Source organism: Phyllostomus hastatus, unplaced genomic scaffold (assembly GCF_019186645.2).
Source record: "Phyllostomus hastatus isolate PE091 unplaced genomic scaffold, TTU_PhHast_1.1 phas_scaffold_21, whole genome shotgun sequence".
Taxonomy (NCBI): domain Eukaryota; kingdom Metazoa; phylum Chordata; class Mammalia; order Chiroptera; family Phyllostomidae; genus Phyllostomus; species Phyllostomus hastatus.
In genome coordinates, this window is record NW_025334017.1 from 37,548,753 (window position 1) to 37,571,943 (window position 23,191).

At 38.6% G+C, this 23,191-nt stretch overlaps 1 long non-coding RNA gene across 1 annotated transcript; it reads left to right on the forward strand.

Moving 5' to 3' along the window:
* The first annotated feature begins 10,876 nt into the window (after positions 1 to 10,876).
* LOC123833376 lies at positions 10,877 to 22,435 on the forward strand. Its single transcript, XR_006788223.1, has 4 exons — positions 10,877 to 10,961; positions 19,989 to 20,052; positions 20,272 to 20,391; positions 22,201 to 22,435. It is a non-coding gene; the product is annotated as an uncharacterized LOC123833376 (long non-coding RNA).
* The last annotated feature ends 756 nt before the right edge of the window (positions 22,436 to 23,191 follow it).

The window sequence follows — 23,191 nt, forward strand, 5'->3', positions numbered from 1 at the left end:
ACATTTTTCAACATAGAACTCATAGTTTAGTTACTTTAAGAAAACCATGATATGCAAAAGTTTAATTGTTCTATTTATTAGTCAGGATATTTTGGTATCAAATGACAAATACACATTTAAATTCTCTTTAGCAAAAAAACAAAACTAAACTAAACTTTCTTTACATACCTGGGAGGAATACCAAGGTGAGGCCCCCAACATTGAAGGAGAAACTAACTGTAAAAATCAAAATGTAGAAAAGTGAACCCTAGCTTTCAAAACCACCAGCTACTACTTTATCTGATTTTTGCTTTCTCTGCTTGTTGACTTTATTCTTTTCTATTTCAGACAGACTTTCTCCATGTGGCAGGATACACAGCTACTGGCACTCTCATTTCAGAGAAGGAGATTTAATCGCCTAGAATATGGAAGTTCTCCTTGCTTTGGAACAATTGCTTTTGCCAGGTACTATATAGTACATCAGTTCCATAATTGGGCCAAACCTGGCCCGAGAACATAGGGAAGAAAATGAATATGATATTGAATATAAACTATACTTTAATGAAAAAATTAAAAGCAGGAGGAAAGGGAGAGACGATGTGCTATTCTCATGCACAGTCACGCATAGCCTAAGGACAGGAATACGAGGTCTGTCCAGAAAAAGTCCAGCCATTGTTAAAGTCACAAGAATGGTTTGCGTGACATCGATGTAACCTGGCAGCCAAAGAGAGTGGACTGGAATGCACATGCATGAACAATGATAACTTCACTGTACTAGTCAGTGGGGTCAGTAGACATCACTGAGTGAGCATGTGTGCTGTGCAGCCATCACATTCAAAATGACTGAGTGAGTAGAGCAATGAGTCGGCATCAGCTTTTGCATTAAGCTTGAACTTTAAGTTTCCTCATGGAAACTGTTGAGATTCAGAAAGCTTTGGGGGACAATGCAATGAGACAAATAAAAGTGTGGCACAAACACTTCAAAGATGGTCGAGAATCTGTTGGAAGTGATCCATGTTCTAGAAGGCCTGCAACAAGCAGAACACCTGAGAATGTTGAATGTGTACAGGTTGCAGTCAACAAAGATGGGAAACTGACAGTGCGTGTACTAAAAGCTGATCTGGGGATTCCATAAACTACTACACCTGAGATTTTGACACAGGATTTTGGCATGAAATGTGTCGTGACAAATTTTTTTCTGCGGCGTTTGCTACCAGAGCAGAAGGAACATTGCGCTGCAGTTGCTAATGACTTAATTCAAACCGCTGCCAATAAATCAGATTTCCTCAAGAAGGTCATAACTGGAGATGAATCATGGGTCTATGGCTATGACTGGGAAAGAAAGCCCAGTCATCGTAATAGAGGTTGCCTGGTTCTCCACATCCAAAGAAGGTGTGGCAAAGTTGCACCAAGATCAAGACCATGTTAACTGTGTTTTGTTTAGGGAAAGTATTGTCCATCACAAGCATACACCTCCAGGCAAAACAATTAATAAGGAGGAGTACCTTGACAATGTATAAAGGACCCATGGACAAAGACAAAGGGGCGTAGGAGTGAGAGTGGGAGGTGGGGTGGGAGGGGCAGGGGAGACTGATGGGGGGAAATGGAGACAATTTTACTTGAACAACAATAAAAAATAAATAAAATAAAATAAGGAGTACTACCTCAATGTTCTTCATCAGCTGAGATGCAATATGACAAAAATGGCTGCAGCTATGGGCAACTGTAAATTTTCAACTTCATTGTAACAACATGCTTGCTCATGCATCAAGTCTCATACAGAGTTTGTTGGCAAAACATCAAATCACACAGGTGACTCAGCCCCACCACAGCCCAGATTTGGCACCCTGTGACTTCTGGCTTTTCCAAAAACTAAAATCACCTTTGAAAGGGAAGAGATTTGAGACCATCAATGAGATTCAGGAAAATTCAACAGGGCAGCTGATGGCGATTCTAACAAAGAATTTTTCAGAGTGCTTTGAACTGTGGAAGAGATGCTGGGAGAACTGTGTGAGGCCCCAAGGCGCCTACATTGAAGGGGACTGAGGCGTCATTGCCTATGTACAATACTTCTGGTATCTTGTATCTCCTTCAATAAATGCCTCCATATTTCACAGTGCATGGCAGGATACTTTCCGGACAGACCTCATCATATGTCCCGAGAAATGCATTATGACTTTGCTGTGCAAACATTGCAGACTGCAGTTACATAAACCTATTTGGTATAACCTACTAGGCTATTTGGTATGGCCTATTGCTCCTAGGCTACAGACCTGTACAGCGTGTTATTATACTGAAAACTGTAGGCAGTTATAACACAATGGTATTTGTGCATCTAAACATAGGAAAGGAACAGTACATATATGGCAGAAAAATGAAAAACTAGTACACTTGTGTGACCACTTACCATGAATGGAGCTTGCAGGACAAGGATTTGCTCTGGGCGAGTCAGTGTGTGAGTGGTGAGTCAACGTGAAGGCCCGGACATTACTGTACACTACTGTAAGCTTCATAAATACCACACATTTGTACTACCCTAAATTTGAAAAACAATGTTCTTTCTTCAATAATAAATTAACTTTAGCTTACTGTAACTTTTTAACTTTATAAGTGCTTTAATTTTTTAACTTTTGACTCTTGAAATAACATATTGTGCGGTTGTATAAAAACATTTTCTTCTTTATATTTTTATAAGCTTTTTCTATTATCTTTTTCATTTTTAAACCTCTTCATTAAAAACTAACACACACACACACACACGCGCGCGCATTATTCTAGGCCTACCCAAGGTCAGAATCATCAACATCACCATCTCCCATCTCTACTTCTTCTCCCACTGGATGGCCTTCAGGGACAATAACACGCACAGTGCTGCCATCTCCTATGGTAATCATGCCTTCTTCTGGAACTCCTCCCAAAGGATCTGCCTGAGGCTCTTCTTGTGGAGGTGTCACTCTTGCCAGAAAGGTGTCTATGATGTTTTGCTTGGTTTGTTTCTTTTTTCATCATAGATTTGCTTGTAAGCAGATACCATACTATGAACATTTCTCCTATTAATGAAAACCTTTTGGTGTTTGGGTCCATGTTTTTAAACTCTGTAAGGAGCTTCTTGAGGTCTGCAAAAGCTTCTGCTAGACCCTTCACTGTGAATTTTTCTAGGTGTACTTCTGCTTTTCTTCTGCTGCAGTTTCTTTTTCTCTTGCCCCTTCTTCTGCTGTGTGCTCCTGGTCAAGTTTCAACACCTCCTCATTAGTCAATACCCCAGAAACCACTTCTAGAAGCTCCTCAATGGCATCCTCATCCACACCCAAGTTAAAGTGGTTTGCCACCTCAACCACAGTCCTGTTGATTTTTGCAACCACCTCATCCTTCTCAGATTCCTTAAAGTCATGGATTAACCTATTGAGTGTCTCCTTCCAGTTGCCATTCACACACTCTTTGGTGAGCTCACCCCAAGCTGTAGCAAGGTTCTTGATGCAGTTATTGATGTTGTAATCCTTCCAAAACTGCACCAGTGTCTTCCTCAGTTGCAGCAGTAGCTGGAGCAGCGGTCTTCCTCAGGCAGTAGACCTTAAAAGCTGCTACAATTCCTTGATCCATTGGTCGGATCAAAGAGGTGGTGTTTGGAGGGACAAAAAAAACATTCTAATATTGGGATGAAGATCACCAATACAAGAAGGGTGCACAGGAGCATTATCAATAATAAGCCAAATCTTGAAAAGTATGTTATTCTTTAAACACTACTTCTCCATTTTGCTGGCATAGCAACTTAGGGAGGCTTTTTGGAAGAGTAGCTGGGTGGTCCATGATTTCTTATTGCCCCTGTAGGACATGGGAAGTGTGTGCTTATTAATATGCTCGAAGGCCCTGGGGTTCCCACTGTGCCTGATCACAGAGGTTTCAGTTTGTAGCCTGCAACTGCCCCCAAGCAACACTGTTACCCTGTCCTTAAAAACCTGAAACCTGGCACCGACTTGGCCTCCTTATAGATGCAAGTCCTTGCAAGCACCCATTTACAGAATAAGGGGGCCCTATCCATATGGAATGGCTGCTTCGGCAAGTCATTTCCCTCCAGAATCAGCTTCTCTAGTTTCCAAAATCCATAATTTTCCAAAATTCTTCAGCTAGCTTCACATCAGCCCATACAGACGCACCACTCACTTTCATAGTATGTGGTGAAGAACAATTCTCAGCTCATTTAACCAGAGATAGCAATAAATTCAGCACCATGGTAGGGTCTCGCCTTCTAACATCACAAAATTTGCACTTTGGCTGTGATTGTCGTGATGCTGAGAGAGGTAGACTTCTGTGTCTGGTCTTCAGTTCAGGTCGTTGGAAGTCTCTCCATGTTTCCTATGGACACTTCTCAGAGTTTTGTTAGTCTTGTTTCTTCCATTGAAGCTGATCCGTCAACAGTTTTCACGACTTTGTTCTTGTTCATCAAGATTGTGTCTGTGGTGGAATGGGACACGCCTGACTTAACCATCACTGCCTTTTCCACCCTTATAGTTCTTAGTCTGTCTTAATTTCACTTGCAGGTACATCACGGGATGGGGCTTCTTACTGGCAGCATTAACCATGGACTTTGTGTGCTTAGAGGCCACGATGGAAAAAAAAACTCACACAATTAAATCATGCACAAGAGGGAATTATGCAATCAAAAGATGTAGTGAACACGAGATGTATGGGGTGCCGATGGCCTAACCCAGCACACTGTTTTACAGCAAACTTTTCTTGTAAGTACAAAGAATATACTTTCAAATTATGATAAAAGTATAGTACAGCAAATTCATAATCCAGCAATCATCATTTATTATAATGATCAAGTATTATGCATGATGTAGAACTATATGTTCGCTACTTTAGTGCAACTGGCAGTGCAGGCTTGTTTACACCACCGTTGCCACAAACACGTGAGTGACGCATTGCACTAAGATGGTACCATGGCTACAGTATCACTAGGCAATAAGAATGTTTCAGTTCCCTTATAATCTTAGAGGACCATCATCATATATGCAACCCATAGCTGACCCAAACATCGTGATGGAGCGCATGACTATATTTCCAAAGCATGATTCATTATCTTTATCATCTCATTTGGGGAAGTATGCAGAACATGGCCTTTTGTTATATATTTTGCAGATGAAGAAACTGAGTTCATTGACTTGACAAAAATTTTATAGGAAGTTAAATCTCTTGTGGGTTAGTTTATTCACCCACCTTATGATTTTACAATAGAAGCTTGAGTGTCGCAGGTTCAATTCCCAGTCAGGGTACTTACCTGGGTTGCAGGCCATGACCCCCAGCAACTGCACATTGATGTTTCTTTCTCTCTCTCTCTTTCTCCCTCCCTTCCCTCTCTAAAAATAAATAAATAAAATCTTTAAAAAAAAACAGAAGCTTGGACGTTAGAGTTAAGGGAAAAGAATGAAGATGGAAAGTGAAGATGATGCAGCCAGCAGATAGATCTGTGGGCGCCGAAACTCATATTCTCAGGGACGGCAGAAAACGGAGGCCTGGTCCAATCCATTCTTAGATTAAACTAACATTTATCAAGTCTTGTCTCTGTACCGGGCACTCTGCTAGAAGCCTGAGGGGAACAAGTGGGATAAGGTGGCTTTCATTTCCAGTAACCCATCATCTAGAGGGGCTAAAATGCTAAACATAAACATAGGTGGTGTTTTATCAGATTCAAGCTCTTTATGTGTGGTCACGGAACATGGAAGACAAATTCTGTGATTAAGGAGCTTGAAATATATACATATAAATACCTGCATTTGTGTTAGTAAATATACTTAATGTTTCCAGAAGCAAACTGCTGTACTACGAAATAATAGCACTATAATCTGAATGCTCTGGAAGGTCTTCGGGAAATTCTCAGAAGCAGCAGCATTGTCAGTTAGCCTGGTTAGAGGAGCAGGGTTTTGTTGCATCATATAAGAATGACTGTGATATCGGAGTTTCTGACATTCCTCCAGCTCAGTGTGGATGGTAGTTTATATGTCTCAGCAGTTGGGGCAGTAATGGCTCCCAGCTCATACCAACTCTGTTAGCTCATGGATTCAGACATCAGTAGAGACTTTAGACGGCACTGCAAGCCATTCACGTAGCTATTAAGACTCTGCGGCTGGACATCTTGATTGCTTTTCTCACAGGCAATGCTTTTGAGCTCTTTCAGAGTGCATCTGGGTTGACTATTTTGCTCTCTCTGAGTGTGTTTGTGTGTCTGTGTGTGTATCTGTGTATGTTTGTGTGTATGTTGGAAAGAGTTGTGGTTAGTGGTTGAAATACATACGCTAAATAGTAGAGCTTCCCCTCATTCATTAAATACATGTTTACTGAATAGGTACTATGACTCAGGTACCATACAAGGCACTTTAAATTATGAAGAGGAATAAAATGATGCTCCATCTCTAATGGAAAGTAGATCATTTTAGCTTTCTCTCTCTACTTTCTCTTTGTATGCATATATAAAGGGGTTGACAAAAGCAGGTTTACAGTTGTGAGCACAATAAAAACAGAGTTTATTATTGTATTATTATTTACTCCTATATTATATATTGTTCCATATAAACAACTGTAAACTTACTTTTGTTCCCCCCTGTATGTTACATATGTCTATATGTAATGTATGGTTTTGATTTATATATATATAACTGTGGAGTTCTATATACATATATAATGATGGGATTATATATACACATATGTAATTGTGGAAAAAATATATATGTTTATATATTTCTTCTCCTGATCATTGTTCCACTAAGGTGTGACTAGGCAATTTCCCAAATCACTTGATTCCCATGGTGCGCTGGTAAATGTGGTCTCTTCAATGTAAAATGGTTCTCTTTTTTTGTAGTGTTCTCTGATTGCCATGGTGGAGTATTTCTAACATAGCTGATCTCCAGCTCCCATCCTGATGTCACTGAACACAGCTGGGACGAGGCAGGCACAGTCGGCTCTTTCTAGGTGGTACAAGCTAGCTCTGGCACACCACTGCATGACCCTGGCCAGGACTGAGACTGATAGTCCAGGAGGAAATAATGAAGAAGCCACCTTTAAAAATCATGTCACAACACAGGAAAGAAACCGGAATCTAAATTATGATTACATGGCCTGGCTGGTGTGGCTCATGGATTGAGTGCTGGCCTGTGAACCAAAGGGTTGCAGGTTCAACTCCCAGTCAGGCCACATGCCTGGGTTGTGGACCAGGTGCCCAGTAGGGGACATGAGAGAGGCCACCACACATGGATGTTTGCCTCTCTTTCTCCTTCCTTTCCTGCCTCTAAAAATTAAATAAATAAAACGTTTTAAAAAATTATGACCATAAGTACCTGAGACATATGAAAATGCATTTAAAAGGATAATTAGAACTTTTGCCTTTTCTGCTTAAAATGTCATTATGTACCAATGATCTAAGCCTAAAATTCAAAACTTTTGCCAAGGCCTGCATATGTCCGTGTCACCTGCTCTCTGTCCCTCTTCCTTATGGCACTGCCCTCGCTTCCTGCAGCTTTACAGCAATGATGACATCTGACCTTTTACGCCATCAGCCTGTGTAGGGGCTGCTCCTTCTGCCTGGAAGGTTCCCGTGTTCTCCTCTCTGCCCCGAGATATTTACAACTCACATTCATTTTGGGGTCTCTGGTAAAATGTCTGTCTTTTTTTGAAAAAAAAATTAAATTTAATTTTTCAATTATAGTTTACATTCAATATTATTTTGTATTAGTTGCAGGTGTACAGCATAGTGGTTAGAAAATCACATACTTTCAAAATGATTCCCCCGATATGTCCAGTACCCACCTGGCACCATGCAGAGTTACTGCAATATTATTGAGCATATTCCCTGAGCTCTACTGTACATCTCTATGACTGTTTTGTAACTGCCAATTGCACTTCTTAATCCTTTCATATTTTTCACCCACACCCTCAAACCCTCCCCTCTGGCGACCCTCAGTCTGCTCTCTGTACGAGTCTGTGTCACTGTGATCTGCTCATTTATTTTGTTATCTAGATTTCACATATAAGTGAAATCATATACTTTTTGTTTTCCTTTGACTGGCTTAGTTCACTGAGCATAATACATTCTAGGTCCATCCACACTATCACAAATGGTAAGATTTCATTTTTATGGCTTAGTAATATTCCATTGTATATATGTACTACTACTGTCAGATATTTGGGTTCCATCCATGTCTTAGCTATTGCAAATAATGCTGCAATGAACATAAGGGTGCATATATTTTTTCAAAGTAGTGTTTCGGTTTTCTTTGTATATGTACCCAGAAGTAGATTTGCTGGGTCATAAGGCATTTTCAGTTTTCTGAGGGCCCTCCATACTGTTTTCCATACTGGTTGCACCAGTCTATATTCCCACCAAGAGTATAAGAGAGTCAAATGTCTTTTTCTTGGGGAAGATTTCTGAGCTTCCCTCTCCCCAATAGGTCATGTCTCCTATTATGTGCTCTCATAGGATACTCCAACAGCACTTGCAGCTACTCTAATTAGGCAGTTAGTTGTGAGTCTGTCTCCGCTTCTAAAATGTAAGTGGACAGTGACTGTGTCTTTACTGTCGAATCCCAGCCCTCAGCAAGGAGCCTCGCCCATTGAGTCTGTTAATAACTGATGGAACAGTGGAGAAATGATTGGAAAAAGCAGGAATTTGTAAAATTCTCAAAATAACCAGTAGAGATTCTCAAATAATTTTAATGATTCCCTTTCATCCCAACTTTCCCTTTAAAAGAAAGAGTTTTGTTTGAATAGATATTCTGCCATAGAGTGGTTAGGGGAAGGTAAGACTACAAAACTAAACATTTTGCTCTGGATTAAGCGAGTAGGGAAAGTAAGTCAAACAATAGCTAAACTTGTCTTTTAGGAGCATGGCTGTGACTAGTACATATTTTATTTTAACAGTTGTTTTCCATCTCTAAGAATCTCAAATCCATTGGTGCTGCTGTGGTTCAACCAGTGATACTGTCTTTCCTTAATGCATTCTGTCCACGCTTGTCCCATGAAATCCGTCAGCTCACCAGAAAAGCGATTTCAGCGACCTGAGAACTTGTTACCAAACCTTCTCTTACTTCTCCACATCAAGAAAGAGGTGCCTATCACAACAGGGTTGGTGCTGGAGGTGGTGCGGTTGTGGAAAGGAACGGGGTGGGGGGTGGGAGACATTTGAAGTACAGTAGGTTTTTTGAAAGTTATAAAGGCTTTTAGGGAAACCTGAGTCCTCTCCGGCCTGCAGCCCAAGGCCCTAAGACAGTTTTCATGGCTGCAGGTCAAAACAAGGAAATACAGAATTCTCCAGGCAGAACATCAAGAGGGTTTTGCGTTTCACACGAGCACATGTGGACTTCCACACACTTCAACACCCTCGGAGGCAAGCTGAAATATTGTTTCACTTGAAATATTTTTGCTATTAACCTCTTCCTCTTCTCCCCTTGTGAGCTGACATTTCCTTCCCAGGTCGATTGTCTCCTACAGGCTTTGAATCTGGATTTTGAATTTCTCGTGTTGACTGCTCAGATGCCATTTTGCCTTTCTTTAGTCTTGTTTCAAAGCTGTCTCCTATTTCTCCAGCCCAGGGTGCTCCTTCAGGCCACGTGCCATTCTCTGTCCCTCACCGTATTTACAACTTCCTCAGTCGGCTTCCTATCTCTGTCATCTCATTCGCCCTTCTTGCATTACTGTTTAGAGTGCAGCCTTCATTTCCGGAGTTGGGAGCATGGTTTCGATTAGAAAGCTCTGTATTCCCCCTGGTCTTCATACACTGGCTTTCTGTGTCCCAGTCTACTTTTCACTGCGGTCTTCCCCTGGCTGCAGCTTGCCTTGTTAAAGCATAATGATCTCGTCTTCTCTTTAATGACTTGACCCCCATTTCTTCCCCTGAACCATATTACATTATGGGTGACATTATTTATGCTTTCCTTTTTGCCCCTATGACATGCATCAGGCTGTCTCTTTCCCATGTGCTGGGTCAGAAAGCACAGGGCATGTGCTTAACCCATCCTAAGTTCATTCTTTCTTTCAAAACAACCCCTTCCAGGCGTCTACAGAAGTCACAGATCTCCATTTAGTGAAGTCACAATGACAGTTTTGCTGAGGGTAACAACTAGGTTGGAAACACCCTGGATTTGGAATCAAATTCCTACTTTTAGCTTAGAAAGGAAAATAGATTCTTGAGTCTTCTTTTTAGTTCAGTGGGGAGGACAGACTTGTGATATCCAACTGTGAGGGAGGTAGATTATGGCAAATGGGAGAAAAGATTTTATAACCCCACCTTCCATCCTTGCTTGAGTGACTTTTTCAGTCTTGAAGCTCATGATTTGTTTTGTTTTAGGTGTGAAAAAATAATTTAACACTATTTTTCCTTTTGCCATGGACATAATCAAGGAAGTCCTGTGCATTAAAAGTATTTTGGGAACAGTGAGACAGTCAAGTTAGGGTGTAAGGTTTGAGAGTATGGCTTCTGAGTCAAACTTGCTGAAATTGAGATCTTGATCTCAGCATTTACCGGAGTATACCCTTGAGTGAGTTATTCAACATCCATAAACCTCAGTTTTTTTAAATCTAGAAAATTGAATAGCAAAAGTTTTCACCTCTGAAGATTGTTATAGGGATAAGTACAATAATTATACTAATGCACTTTAGAAGGGTGTTTCATAGAATGTGCTTCATCAATGCAGGATGTTATCACTATGAATAACATCCTATGTCTGTACAACTGACAAAGCAGTCGAAGAGCCTGGAATGGCATGCACGCTGTTTGTATTTGAACAATGGCATTGTATTTGAACATGAGTCCACTTCTCTCACGCTCTTTGTATTTGAACAATGGCATTGTATTTGAGCATGCGTCCACTTCTCTCAATCCAACTTTGGATTCCTCAGGACAGAGATCATGTTGTTAGTTTCTCTCCTTAGCATCAAACACAGGACCTGAGCCAGAGAAACACAATAAAGATGTGTGGACTTAAAGAGAGGTAGGTGATAGTCTGTCTCATTGTCTTTGCATTTGAACCTTTTCCAGAACAACTGCTGGGCAATTTCAAGTCTCCTCTTTCATTTGTCAGAATTCAAAGAGAACTCATCTGCTGTGCTCCATGCCGCAAGGTCAATATTCCTTTTCTGCTATTTGGAATGTTCTCCCCTTTACTTGGCTCCATCTCCTTATTTTTTTTTCCTGCAAGGTCCAATAAAAATTCTAACTACAAAAGTAAGACAGTTACTTTAAAGTTCCAATTCAGATGTTAAAAGAAAGTTACAACTAAAAGTTGCTCCATTTTTTCCTCCTATTGGGAGATGCTGTTGATAACCTGCTATGTAGATTTCCAGATTTTTCTTTGTATGCAGACACATATACATACTTACCATATAGAGAATATTTGTTTTAAAACAATAACATAAATATTATTATTTGTTTCCCACTTGTACATACAATTTCATAAGAATGTATGAATTGAAGAATCTCATCAATAGTACATCTGGAGATCTAAGTGACTTTCTTTTTAGGTCTATATTTTAAGTTAAAATCTATATATTGCTATTTTTGATTCAGCAAGCTTCAAAATAACTGTTTTCATCCTATTAAAAAAGATGAAGATTTTAATTGCCCTCCTTTCTTTCCTGCCATTTTACCAATCAGTGTATTTTAAAATATTAATTAAATTTGTATTCCATATTTTTGTCACTATCACTATGCTGAATCCAGTAGCCTCTAGGATAACATCCTTCCCCCTCTTGAACAGCTTCCCAAACTCTTTCTCCCTCATTTGCCATTGCATAATTTTCTCATGTGCAAACATTTGGCTAAATCTTTCAACATCTGAAATAAGCTCCGTAAAATATCTTTCAGTAGAAGGTTTTAGAAAATTCCCACCAGCTACAGGATCTACCAGTTCCATTTTTTCCTCGAGGTATATTCTGGAGTTTCTTCTCTCTGTCCAGGCTGGATCTGGTTTAGTGTAAGCCTGCCATAGACGGCTGTTCTTCTGGGACTTTCCTTCTCCTGTATCCCAGGAATTGCTTTCACTTTTTATCTGTTTGGGGTTGCCTATTTCTAGGCTCTCACGTCTTTTTCCTTTTTTTTCTTTTTTTAACTTTTTATTTTATCTTTTAAAAATATTTTATCTTTTAAAATTTATTTTTAGAGACTGGAAGGGAGGGAGAAAGAGAGAGAGAGAGACATCAATGTGTGGTTGCCTCTCACGTGGCCCCCACTGGGGACCTGGCCAGCAACCCAGGCATGTGCCCTCACTGGGAATCGAACCTGCAATGCTTTGGTTCGCAGCCCGTGCTCAATCTACTGAGCTATGCCAGCCAGGGCTTTTTTCTTGATTTAATTGCTAATTATGTCAAAATATTTCTTTAAGGAGGTACATAAGAAAGAGTTCACAGAAGTAATATTTTTGACATTTCACTCTGGCAGTTTTGATGAGAGTAGAACCCTTGGTGGACATTTATTTTCACTCAGAATTTTGAAAGCATTGGTCCATTAGCTTTCAGCTATCATTATCATTCATGTGATGCAGTTCTTATACAACAGTCTTTGCATGAAAGTTCCTGACCTTTTGTAGGTGGTAAGATCTTACTTTCTGTCTGGAAGCTTCTGGATCTCTTTTTTAGCCCTCGTTTTTGGAATTTCCCAAGTAGTTACCCATGTCTGTGCCTTTAAAAAATTTTATTTTGTTTTAAATTTTGTAGGCTCTTTCAACCTGAAAACTCTTGGCTTTCAGTTATAAGATATTTTATTTTGTTATTTATTTGTTAATTTTCTCCACACTAGATTCTGGACACTTTGGTCCTTTGATACTTATCAGCTACACTATGACACTTCATAAATTGGTCTTTTAATATACTCATTTCTTTCCTCTTGTGTGCCTCTGTTTTGGGGTTTTTTGGGGGTACATTTTCTGTTATTGCTTTCAACCCTTTTACTGATTTTAGGGGAAAAAGACTATTATATTTTTTTTCTTTACGAATTACTTTTTATTAGAATTGTTCTTTTACTATCTTTTCCTTGTTTCATTAATATAATATCTCTTTATGTTGTTGAGATATGAGTTATTATTTAAACATAGTTGAGTTCTTTCTATTTTTTTTTGTTGCTGTCTATATTTTATGTTGAAAACTTACCACCATTTTTTTTTTACCTTTGAGCCCTTAAAAAGCAGAAACTTATTATTTTTTTTTCTTTTAGCTGAAACTCAATGAGTGGTCAGAGCTTTGCAATTAGTAGTCAGGCAAATGGAGAGCTAGCATTTTTAAAAAGACCTTTCTCAAATTTCAGAATTAATAGGCCTCCTATACAGGGCAGTTGAAGACCTTCTGAGAAGGACCTTAATGTTCTGTGAGTAAGATGCAGAGAGACAATCTGAGTTCCTGTCTTTTTCGGTTCTGTCTCTTGGCTTCATCCTTCTGTGTTCCATCTGAAACCTTATATGTTACCCTTTTCTGGGCCTTGTTTCCTCAAGTTAAGAGATTTCCTAGTTCGCTTTCTCCAGACTATATCTCCTTTCTTCTATGGAGAGGAACAATGGGTAGGCATTATCTACATAGGATAAGAATGAAAATTGTGGTTTCCCAGGCTTTCAAACAATGCATGTTCTTAGCTCAGACTGTTCCCACCTTTTGTATGCCTACCTACCCCTGTTCCCTGAGGTTTAACTGTCTTCTGTGGGGTGACCAGCTTGTTTCTCACTGTATCCTCTTTTGTTCCTACTTTCTCTGCTCTGCTAAGTCATTTCCTACTCATCCTTTCAAATTCTGCCAAATCATATTTTGTATGATGACTTCATATATAATACTTGTTTTACTAAAGAGTAAAAAGATATTCTATTTTCTTTGTAGTTTTAATGAAGAAAAGGGCAGGTATATTTTTTGTGGCTTTAACTAATTTTGATGACTTTTGAATTTGCCATTGACTGATGATATAACTTCTCCCATCAACCTATAGTCTTTCTGTCTTGAGATAGGCCACATGACAATTTTTACCCCCCTTCATCTCGCTGTGGTTGAGGTAAGAAAGGGCCATCAGTCTGAGAATCTTTTCATTAGATCTTGAAGAATGAGTCCACTTGCTCCTCCACACTTACTTTAATAGTGTACTTGTGCCTGCGTAGTAGGATTTCTCATGAAGAATGGCACGATTAAGCACAAAAGGATGAAACATGTTATAGAGTATTAAATCTGGTGAACATACTTGTTATAGTACCTTCAAATCATGAAACTATGTTCAAAGATACCAAGAAGTTAGAAAGATGGTTCAAGGCAGTGTTTAGTAGCATACATAATAGGAAGGGCATTCCAGTCACAGGAAACTTTGTCAACAAAGATAGTAAAAGTAGAGAAACAACTCAATGCTTGCAAGGACATCGGCTAAAACATTTGTTATATGCAGACATATGTTACATGTACAATAGTAACAGCAATAAAAACCATCACTTCAGTGCCATCGTTTACTGACTGCCTACTATGCACAAAGTCCTTTAAATATTTTAATCTCACTTGACTCTTATTACAATAGCAGTTCAGGTAAGTAATACTACTGTTTTAATTTGTAAATGAGAAAACAAAACCTCTTTGAGGATAAGTAACTTGCTAAGGTACGTGGTAGAAATGAAATTCAACTCAACAAAAATTTCTTGTATTTCCTCAAAAATCCAAAATGTGATCTTACTATTTGGGAATCATCAGAGTGATAAGTAATTCTAGAACCTCTCACTCACTTATTGAAAGAGAGAGGATATTGAAAGGGCAGAACTTTTCACAAAGAAAGGTTGGGTACACAGTGGATAAGGAGAATGGATTTCTGTTGTTAAAGGCCACTAAGAATGTAACCAGTGACTGCTGGGAATTGTCATGGCCAAGTACAGCAGAAACCTGTGTTCTAATCCACATCTGTTATGAACTAAATGCAAAAATCTTGAGAAAGTCATTAGCCTTCTGGGACAGTGTTATTATTAGTTCATCAGCAAAAGAGAAGGTTTGGATATACATTGTTAAATGGCCATGTATAAAAGATTGAAAAAGAATATATTTACTGATAAATACAAATTTAGAACTGAACTCTAAAAGAATAATTCCTAGAATATAAAAGTCTAGAAAAAGTTGAGACCTCCGTATATGTTGCAGCTGATGAAAATGTTCAGATTATCTTGGGTGTGGAAAAAAATAATTAGAAAGTACTAAAACTACAGTTTGGGGTCACTAGTACATCATTTAAAAATGAACATATTTTAAAAATTAAGTAAATAGCAGAATTTCTCTATTTCTTGTTTATTTTTTAAAGTGAACACTTGGTTTCCTACCCAGCATTTCTGCCATCTCCCCTGAACTTCTTACTAAAAATCCTGATTTTTAGGAGATAATCATATTTTTTCCCAGCTTGTTCACCCTATTCCTAACTGTCTGGCTGGACCCCAATTAATTTAATCCAGTTGAACTGCTTTGACAAATGAATAAGATTGTAATATATGGGTACTCAGTTTTTTCAGAAGAAAGGTCTAACATTCTTTCTTAGGAAATTTTTTTCTTGCTCATCTCTCTGTCATTCTCCCCTTTCTTTCTTTCCAGCATAATATGAATAAGGAGACATGGAGCTCAGACTGTTGCTGGCAATCAGCTCATAACTATGAGCAGTATCAGGCTCACTATAGTGTGGATGCTATAAGCAGCGGCTTGGAAAGATAGAAAGAACAAGCAACTAGGATAACAATGATGAATCACGAGTTAACAAATCCTATAGTCTGACACACATATCTTCACCATTTCAGGCAGTCTGAGTTGAAATTTCTGTTATTTTCAACTAAGAGTATCTTAACTGATATACTCTGTGTTTTTATTTGGCTCTTTGGAATAAGTTTAAGCTCTAGTGAATTTCAGAATGGGGACACCATTTAGTGATGTGATACCAAAAATATAATGCTTTTGTAGTTCCAGAGTTACTGCAAGTAACCTTAGAAATCTTACAGACTGGAGTAGGTCTGGATTCTAGAAATTATAGACTTTGTGAATCTCATGGAAAAAAAGTCTTGAATGAACAACAATTCAGATGGCTCGTGGGTGTTTCTAAAGCGAAGTGGTAAGTATTGTGAGCCAACACAAATGCCTTAAATCAGGCCAAATTTACTTCATTTTCTTTCATGAGAAGTTTAACAAATACACAGATAAGATGAATTTCAAAAGTAATATATCTGGACTTCACTAAAGAATCTGACAAAGACTTAACATGATTTCTTGGCAGACAAGGCAGAGAAATATGTGATAGATGATAGCACAGTCAAACTCGCAGCTGGTTTAAAACTTGTAATATACTAATTTGTATTATTGGAAAAATGCCACCTTGGAGTGAGACCTAAAGAGGCTTCTCTCAAATGGCCAATCGCATTAAATATTTGTATAAATAATGAAGATAAATATATTGAAGTCATGCTTGTCAAGATTACTAGTGCCCTCAAGTTGCTTAAAATGGATAGCTAATTTTCAAAAAATGAAGTGTGTCTTCATTAAAAAATGACCCCCTTGGCTTTAATGATCACCTTTTTATAACAAGAGCACATTTATTAGCATTTATTAATAAAACACCCCGACACTTAAGGTGAAGACATACCAACTCCTTAAGAGTAGGATGGGCTCTGACTGGTGTGGCTCAGGGGATTGAGTGCTGGCCTGTGAACCAAAAGGTCCCCGGTTTGATTCCCAGGCAGGGCACATGCCTGGGTTGCAGGGCAGGTCCCCAGTAGGGTCACATGACAGGCAACCACACACTGATGTTTCTCTCCTTCTCTTTCTCCCTCCCTTCCCCTTGCTCTAAAAATAAATATTTTAAAAAAGAATAAGATGGGCAATGTATATAGAAAGTGTGTACATATGTATGTATGTGTGTGTACCTGTGTGTGTCTATTTGTGTGGATAACTTTCAAAAAATACACATACACATGGGTGATAAAATTCCTAGTAAATTAATCAAGACTTGGAGGCCCAGTAATGGGCCCAGATTTTATGCACAGGAAGTCCTGGGGCAGGTCCAATTTGAAAGGAAGATGGGGACTATAATGCTATTCTGTTAAATGCTATGAGTGTGGAGAATTAATTCCATCGTGAGGAAAACAGTTGTGCAAAATTATGAGACCATTAGGAATATGGTGCCCCTGGTCTGTAGCATTATGTTGTTCTGTCTTTTAAAATAAATATTTCTACTCTGGAGGGGTGTGTGTCTGTGCGTGTGTGTGTGTGTTTCAAAATTATCTCCTGATCCCTTGGAATAATAAAGACTTAGGTGCCTGTCAAGATGTGGTGTGATCTTGAAGGGCAGTTGAGATTAAGATACCTCAATTCAGAGCGCCAGAGACCAGCACTGATTCTCTATTGGGGCCACAGAAGCATTTTTATCGCAAGAAAACCACCAAGCCTGGGTTGGAGCAAGGAGTGGGGGTGGCAGGAGAGTTCCCGGGCCAAAGATGAACCTTGAGTGTAGGCAGTAGTTTTTCCCTAAGGACGGGTACAAAGTCATGAGTAGATTATGCAAGAAAAAAAAAAAGTTCCATACATTAGGAAGTGACATGCGCATGACACTACCTTTCTGAAATATTTTAATTTTCTTTTTTGCCCCCTTTTTATGTTTGAATTTTTTCCAATTACAGTTTACTCTTTTGAACCATGGGAAAGTCATACTTCTATGATTTCACGATTTGCTCTTTTACATTTCAAAGCATGGTACAACTTAGAATCTCTATAGTAGAGCAAGGTAACTCTTAAGGGGGGAATAAAATTGTTTATTGAATTTATGTGCATGTCTTAATATGTTGTATAAATAGATCATAAAAAATATTCCAACAGATACTTGAAAATAATCATCTCTGAAGGATATAATTATGAAAGACTTGGATAGTTTTGTTTTTATTTTATACTTTATAATTGGTATTACTTAACATTTTTGTAATAAAAATGTATTGCTCTTATAATTTAACAAGAGTGTGGATTTAAGTTAATTTTAACTTCTAAACATCACAGAAAAAACAATAAACTAAAATATTATTTGGCTGAGTATCACGTATAGAAAATGGGAGACAATTTTCCCATAAACTGGTCTGAGCTTATCTTGAGTGTTTTATTTTTAATCCTGGGGCTATATCTTAAAGGGTGAGATAAACACTGAGTTTATACCAATGGTTAACCATAGAAACCAGTTTTGCAACATGGGGATTGTGTTCAACTAGCAACAGCATGCTCAAGTCTAAGGAGGGCGGAATCACCCTTAGCATTTTGTAGCCATGGAAACAGGAGGGCAAACTGTCCTGCTTTTTAAGAGATTTCTAAAATTTTGCAGGTTTTTAAATGATGCCAATTATTTCCAATGATTTAAAATTAGTGCATGAGCTTAATACCCATGCCATAGGCTATCTGCCTGAGTGTGATCACCCATCTAAAAGGAATGTGGTCATGATAATATTGGCTCTTGGAAACTAGTTCACAAGTGGAACAGCTGAAAGCACCGGAGAGTTTCCACCTAAACAATGCCAAAGGAAAACTTAATTAGAGAGGCTCAAGTATGGAGCTTTCTCAGTTTATTTACAGAAGTTTGATGACAACCTGTTCAAGATATCCACCGTGGGATCCCTACGCTGTATGAGAGCCTCATTGTCATTAAGGTCTTCCCAAAGATAAGTTTTTTCCAAATGTGAGGAAGGATATGAAACCGATATACTTGTTTTGTCTTTCAGGAAGTCAGTGTACATCGAGACCACGGGACCTCAAAGGCACATTGTGGGATTTTTTTTTAACATCCTTCTTTTTGAAGTCAGTTGGATTTCTAGGCTTCCCTACTCAGAAACCCAAATTCATACATATATTTTTATTTTTTTAAAGATTTTATTTATTTATTTTTAGATAGGAAGGGAGTGAAAAACACAGGGAGAAAAACATCAATGTGTGGTTGTCTCTTGTGCACCCCCTACTGGGGACCTGGCCTGCAACCTAAGCATGTGCCCTGACAGGGAATCGATCCAGTGACCCTTTGCTTTGCAGGCTGACAAAGCAATCACTGAGCTCCACCAGCCAGAGCCAAACTCACACATATTTTTAAACCTAGACAAGAAGGTAAAAATAAATTTTCTCTGACTCTCTTTACATTTCTTATTTTAAAAGAATTTTTAAATGTGTGGTTGTGTTCTGAAATGATTTAAAAGTTTCAGATATCCGATGATATTAGTTGTCCCCCCCCCCCATTTTTTATACCATGTCAAGAATTTGATTTCTTTGTGCAAAGTTTTTACTTTTAAATTAAAACAAGGTACTGGAATCTAGCAGGAGTCTCTTTTGTTAGGTAAGTGCTTGCAATATACCAGGCGCTGTTTTAGATGTTGTTAGGGTGGGAATAGTTCATCCTTGCAACATCTGTATGATGAAGATACTGTCTTATCCCCTGTTTTTAACCTGTGGAAACTAGGCATGGAGAAGGTAGGCTACTTGTCCAAGGCGAGAAAGCTGGTAAAGAGTGAGTTGGGATTTGAACCCAAGCAGTCTTGCTCTGCTCCATGCCTTTAACCATTCTGCTCTGGTGTCTACCAAGTCTAGACTCTGAATATACCTTCAAATAAAGTCTTAGAATCATTTTGATTTTGGATAGAAAAAGATGGCATTGATATATGTTACATTTTTTCCTTCTTGTCTTAATAATTCATGTGATTTTGGATAAAAACCAAAACTTAACAACTAGCTAGCATCTAGTCCAAGAAAATGACTGTTGAGTTTCATATTTTACACACACACACCCACACACACGCACACGCACACGCACACGTACATTTGCATCCCTCATTGCCCCTACACTAGTGTTGGCCATAAAGTAAATGGTATTCAAATAACATCGAGCATTGTAGAGCACAAACTTTCCCTTTGCACTAATGATTTCTAACTAAGTAGCCAGGGTTATTCTGGTTAGATGGTCTAGTGTTCATCAGTTGCTTGATCACCGTATTGTCTCCTTTCTCCTCTCCTGTTCTCAACAGTTTCTATTTTCCATGGGAGGACCCATGAGGATCAGCTTCCTCCTCTCCCTGGCCCAAGAGTGAGGTAAGTGACCCAGGACAGGAAATCAGGTTGTTTGAGCACAGTCATTGCTTTGTGGTGTGTGTGGGTGGGTGGGTGGGGGTAACACATTCTAATGAGAATGATTCTCTGAGCATCTGTTAGACTATTGGGACAAAAGTCACTCATTGGATGATGGTGTAGTGTGTATATGAAGGAACCAAAGCTGCTGATGCTTTTTTTTTCTTTTTTGCTGCTATGCAGGAACCCAGATCAAGGAAGAAATCAATGCAATAAATTTGGGAGAAACAAAGGAAGCTCAGAAAAATTGAGGGATAGCCCTGATGACGTGACCATCTGAATCAACCTTACTATTAGCCTAATGTAGGTTGGGTATTTTAACTGCATGAACCAATAAGTTCTCTGTTTTAAAATTTTATTTTAAATTACTAGTATAAAATATATCATTCAGAGAATAATTTCACTAATGCTCACAGGTGTGTAGCCCAGACTTAATCAACAAAATTAACACTGTGCCTATCTGCCTCAGAACTTTTAAAGAAATAATAAAAATCATATTCAGCAGACATAATGGAAACTGTGTCTATATACCTCCTCAGTCTAATTCCTTTCACTTACTAAATTTTAAGATTTTGCTATATTTTCTTTAGAATTTTTTCAAAGAAATTAAAAGCAATTACAGAATTAGTTAGAGGCTTCTCTCTACCCCCATCCCATTCCCTTATTCCTTCTCTGGAGCTAACCAATATGCTGAAATATATACCTTTCCCATCCTTTAAAAATTTATCTTAATAACTTTTTAGGTATGCTTCCAATGTAGCAACACTGAAGTATCCTTTATGTGTTTTCAACTGCATAAATGATAAACTGTAGATAATACCCTGCAATTTGTTTTTTAAGGTTGTGTATTCTTTTGCCCTTTTCTGTTTTGAAAGCTCCATTTCTATAGTAACCCTCAAATGTTGAACCTAGGTGCCCGCCAGTAAATGAATGGATCAAAAAACTATAGATATTTAGACAATGGAATTCTATGCAGTAGAAAGAAGGAGCTCCTACCCTTTGCGATGGCATGGATGGATCTGGAAAGCATTATGCTAAGCGAAATAAGCCAGGCGGTGAAAGACAAATACCATATGATCTCACCTTTAAAAGGGACCTAATCAACAAAACAAACAAACAAGCAAAATATAACCAAAGACACTGAAATAGAGAACAGGCTGACAGTGACCACAGGGTAAGAGGGGAGGCAATTTCAGTGGAAAAGGGGAAGGGTTTACAGGAACAAGTATAAAGGACACATAGACAAAAACAAGGAGGGAGGGTGGTAATGGGAGGGAGGTGGGGAGGGCTGGGGGGGTGGTCTGGGATAGGATTAAAAAGCAGAAAACTGTACTTGAACAACAATTAAAATAAAAAAAAGAGAATACCTACTATATAATTCTATTTATATAAAATACTAGCAAATGCAAAGCAGACTAGCAGATGCTTAGGGACCAGAGGGGAAGCTGTGGAGGGAACGGTGGGTAGAGTGAGAAGTAGAGAGAGAGAGGGATCCTTGAGGGGAATGAGGGAAATTTGGGGTGATACACATGTCAAAACTTATCAAACCATATACTTTAAATAGGTATAATTTGTTGAATGTATACCATCTTACAACAAAGCTGTTTTTAAAAGGAAGTAGAAGAATGGGTACAGGGAGGTAGAGGAGGGTATCAGGGGATAAATGGTTGGAGACCTGACTTGGGGTGGTGAACACACAATCCAGTGTACAGATGATGTGTTATGGAATTGTGCACCCGAAACCTGTATAATCTTGTTAACCAGCATCACCTCAATATATTCAATAAAAAGGAAAAAAATTAAAAGTTAAAAAAAATAAAAGGAACTGGAACAAAAAAATGTTGAACATATATACTTGGCTACATTATTTACTAATGGGGTGTAACATTATTAAGTCTTCTGCTTTACTCTTTAACCAAAGATCTTAGCAGGCCTTAAGGACAAAATAATCATTCTCCTTGGTAGAGCTGTCAACATTTGAAATTCACTTAAAAAAAGAAAATAATTATTTTCTCTGAGCCATTTCAAAAAAGCTGAGAAAATTGTACAGTGAGCTGATGGTATAGAAGCAGGCCTTATTAATCCCCTTCCTACTCTTTTCTCTCCTCCTAGGACAATTTCCACTCTTACAGCTGGAACCAAGTATCCTCTTCCAGAATGGTGCACTGGCCTTCTTAGCCTGGAGACAAAATTCTTGTGCACTATTGACTTTGATTCGACTGTCCATCGTAAGATCTATTCTAGTGTCTTATAATCTTGGCTTTGCCTTTAACTCTCTATTGCTGTATGGATAATTTTTTATTTCTTCTTAAGTAGACATTGTATTCCTTAAGGAAAAGTAGCATGGTCTCATAATTCTTTGTAACCCCTTATTGGGGCTATCCCACAGCAGGTGCTCAATAAATGCTTTCTTGATTCTCATCGGTAAGTGAAACATTCCCCAAGGGGCTGAAGCCCAAGATTTAGTGCCTGGTCAAGAAGGAGCCATGCTGTTAACTGGTGAGTTGTGCGGAGACTTCATGCTGGGTAATGTGAAGAGAAATGTCTTAGGCTGAGAGAGCCGTTTACCCAACACCCAGACTACGCTAATCAAGCTGTTCTCAATTCCCCTTCTTGTGAGCTCCTGAACATATGGACATAGTTAAACTTCTAGTGCTGGAAAAGAAGAAACCCTGAGCCACTGAGCGGTGAGGTAGCCAAAAAACGCACACAACTCTCAGTGTAGGAGCTGACAATTACCAAACTTATTAGGTATGTTTGCCTGAGGCACATTAATTTTTTCCTGCTTGTAGTTGTCATAATGTGTGTGTGTGTGTGTGTGTGTGTGTGTGTGTGTGTGCGCGCGTGTGCACAGAAATGTGGGAACATATGAAAACAATATAGCCCAGTAGGAGGCACTGTGATGTAAAAGCTGGAATAAGACATGTGGATTTAAATCCTGGTTGTATTACATGCTTTTTGTGACTTGGGAAAAGTTTATTTAAATTGTTTGAGCATCAACTTCCTTGTCTGAAATATTCAGTTGCTAGGATTATTTTTAAAGGGTAGAAAAGGTATATCGTATGGAAAATGTGTTGGCTAGCACATTGGATAGCACACGAGA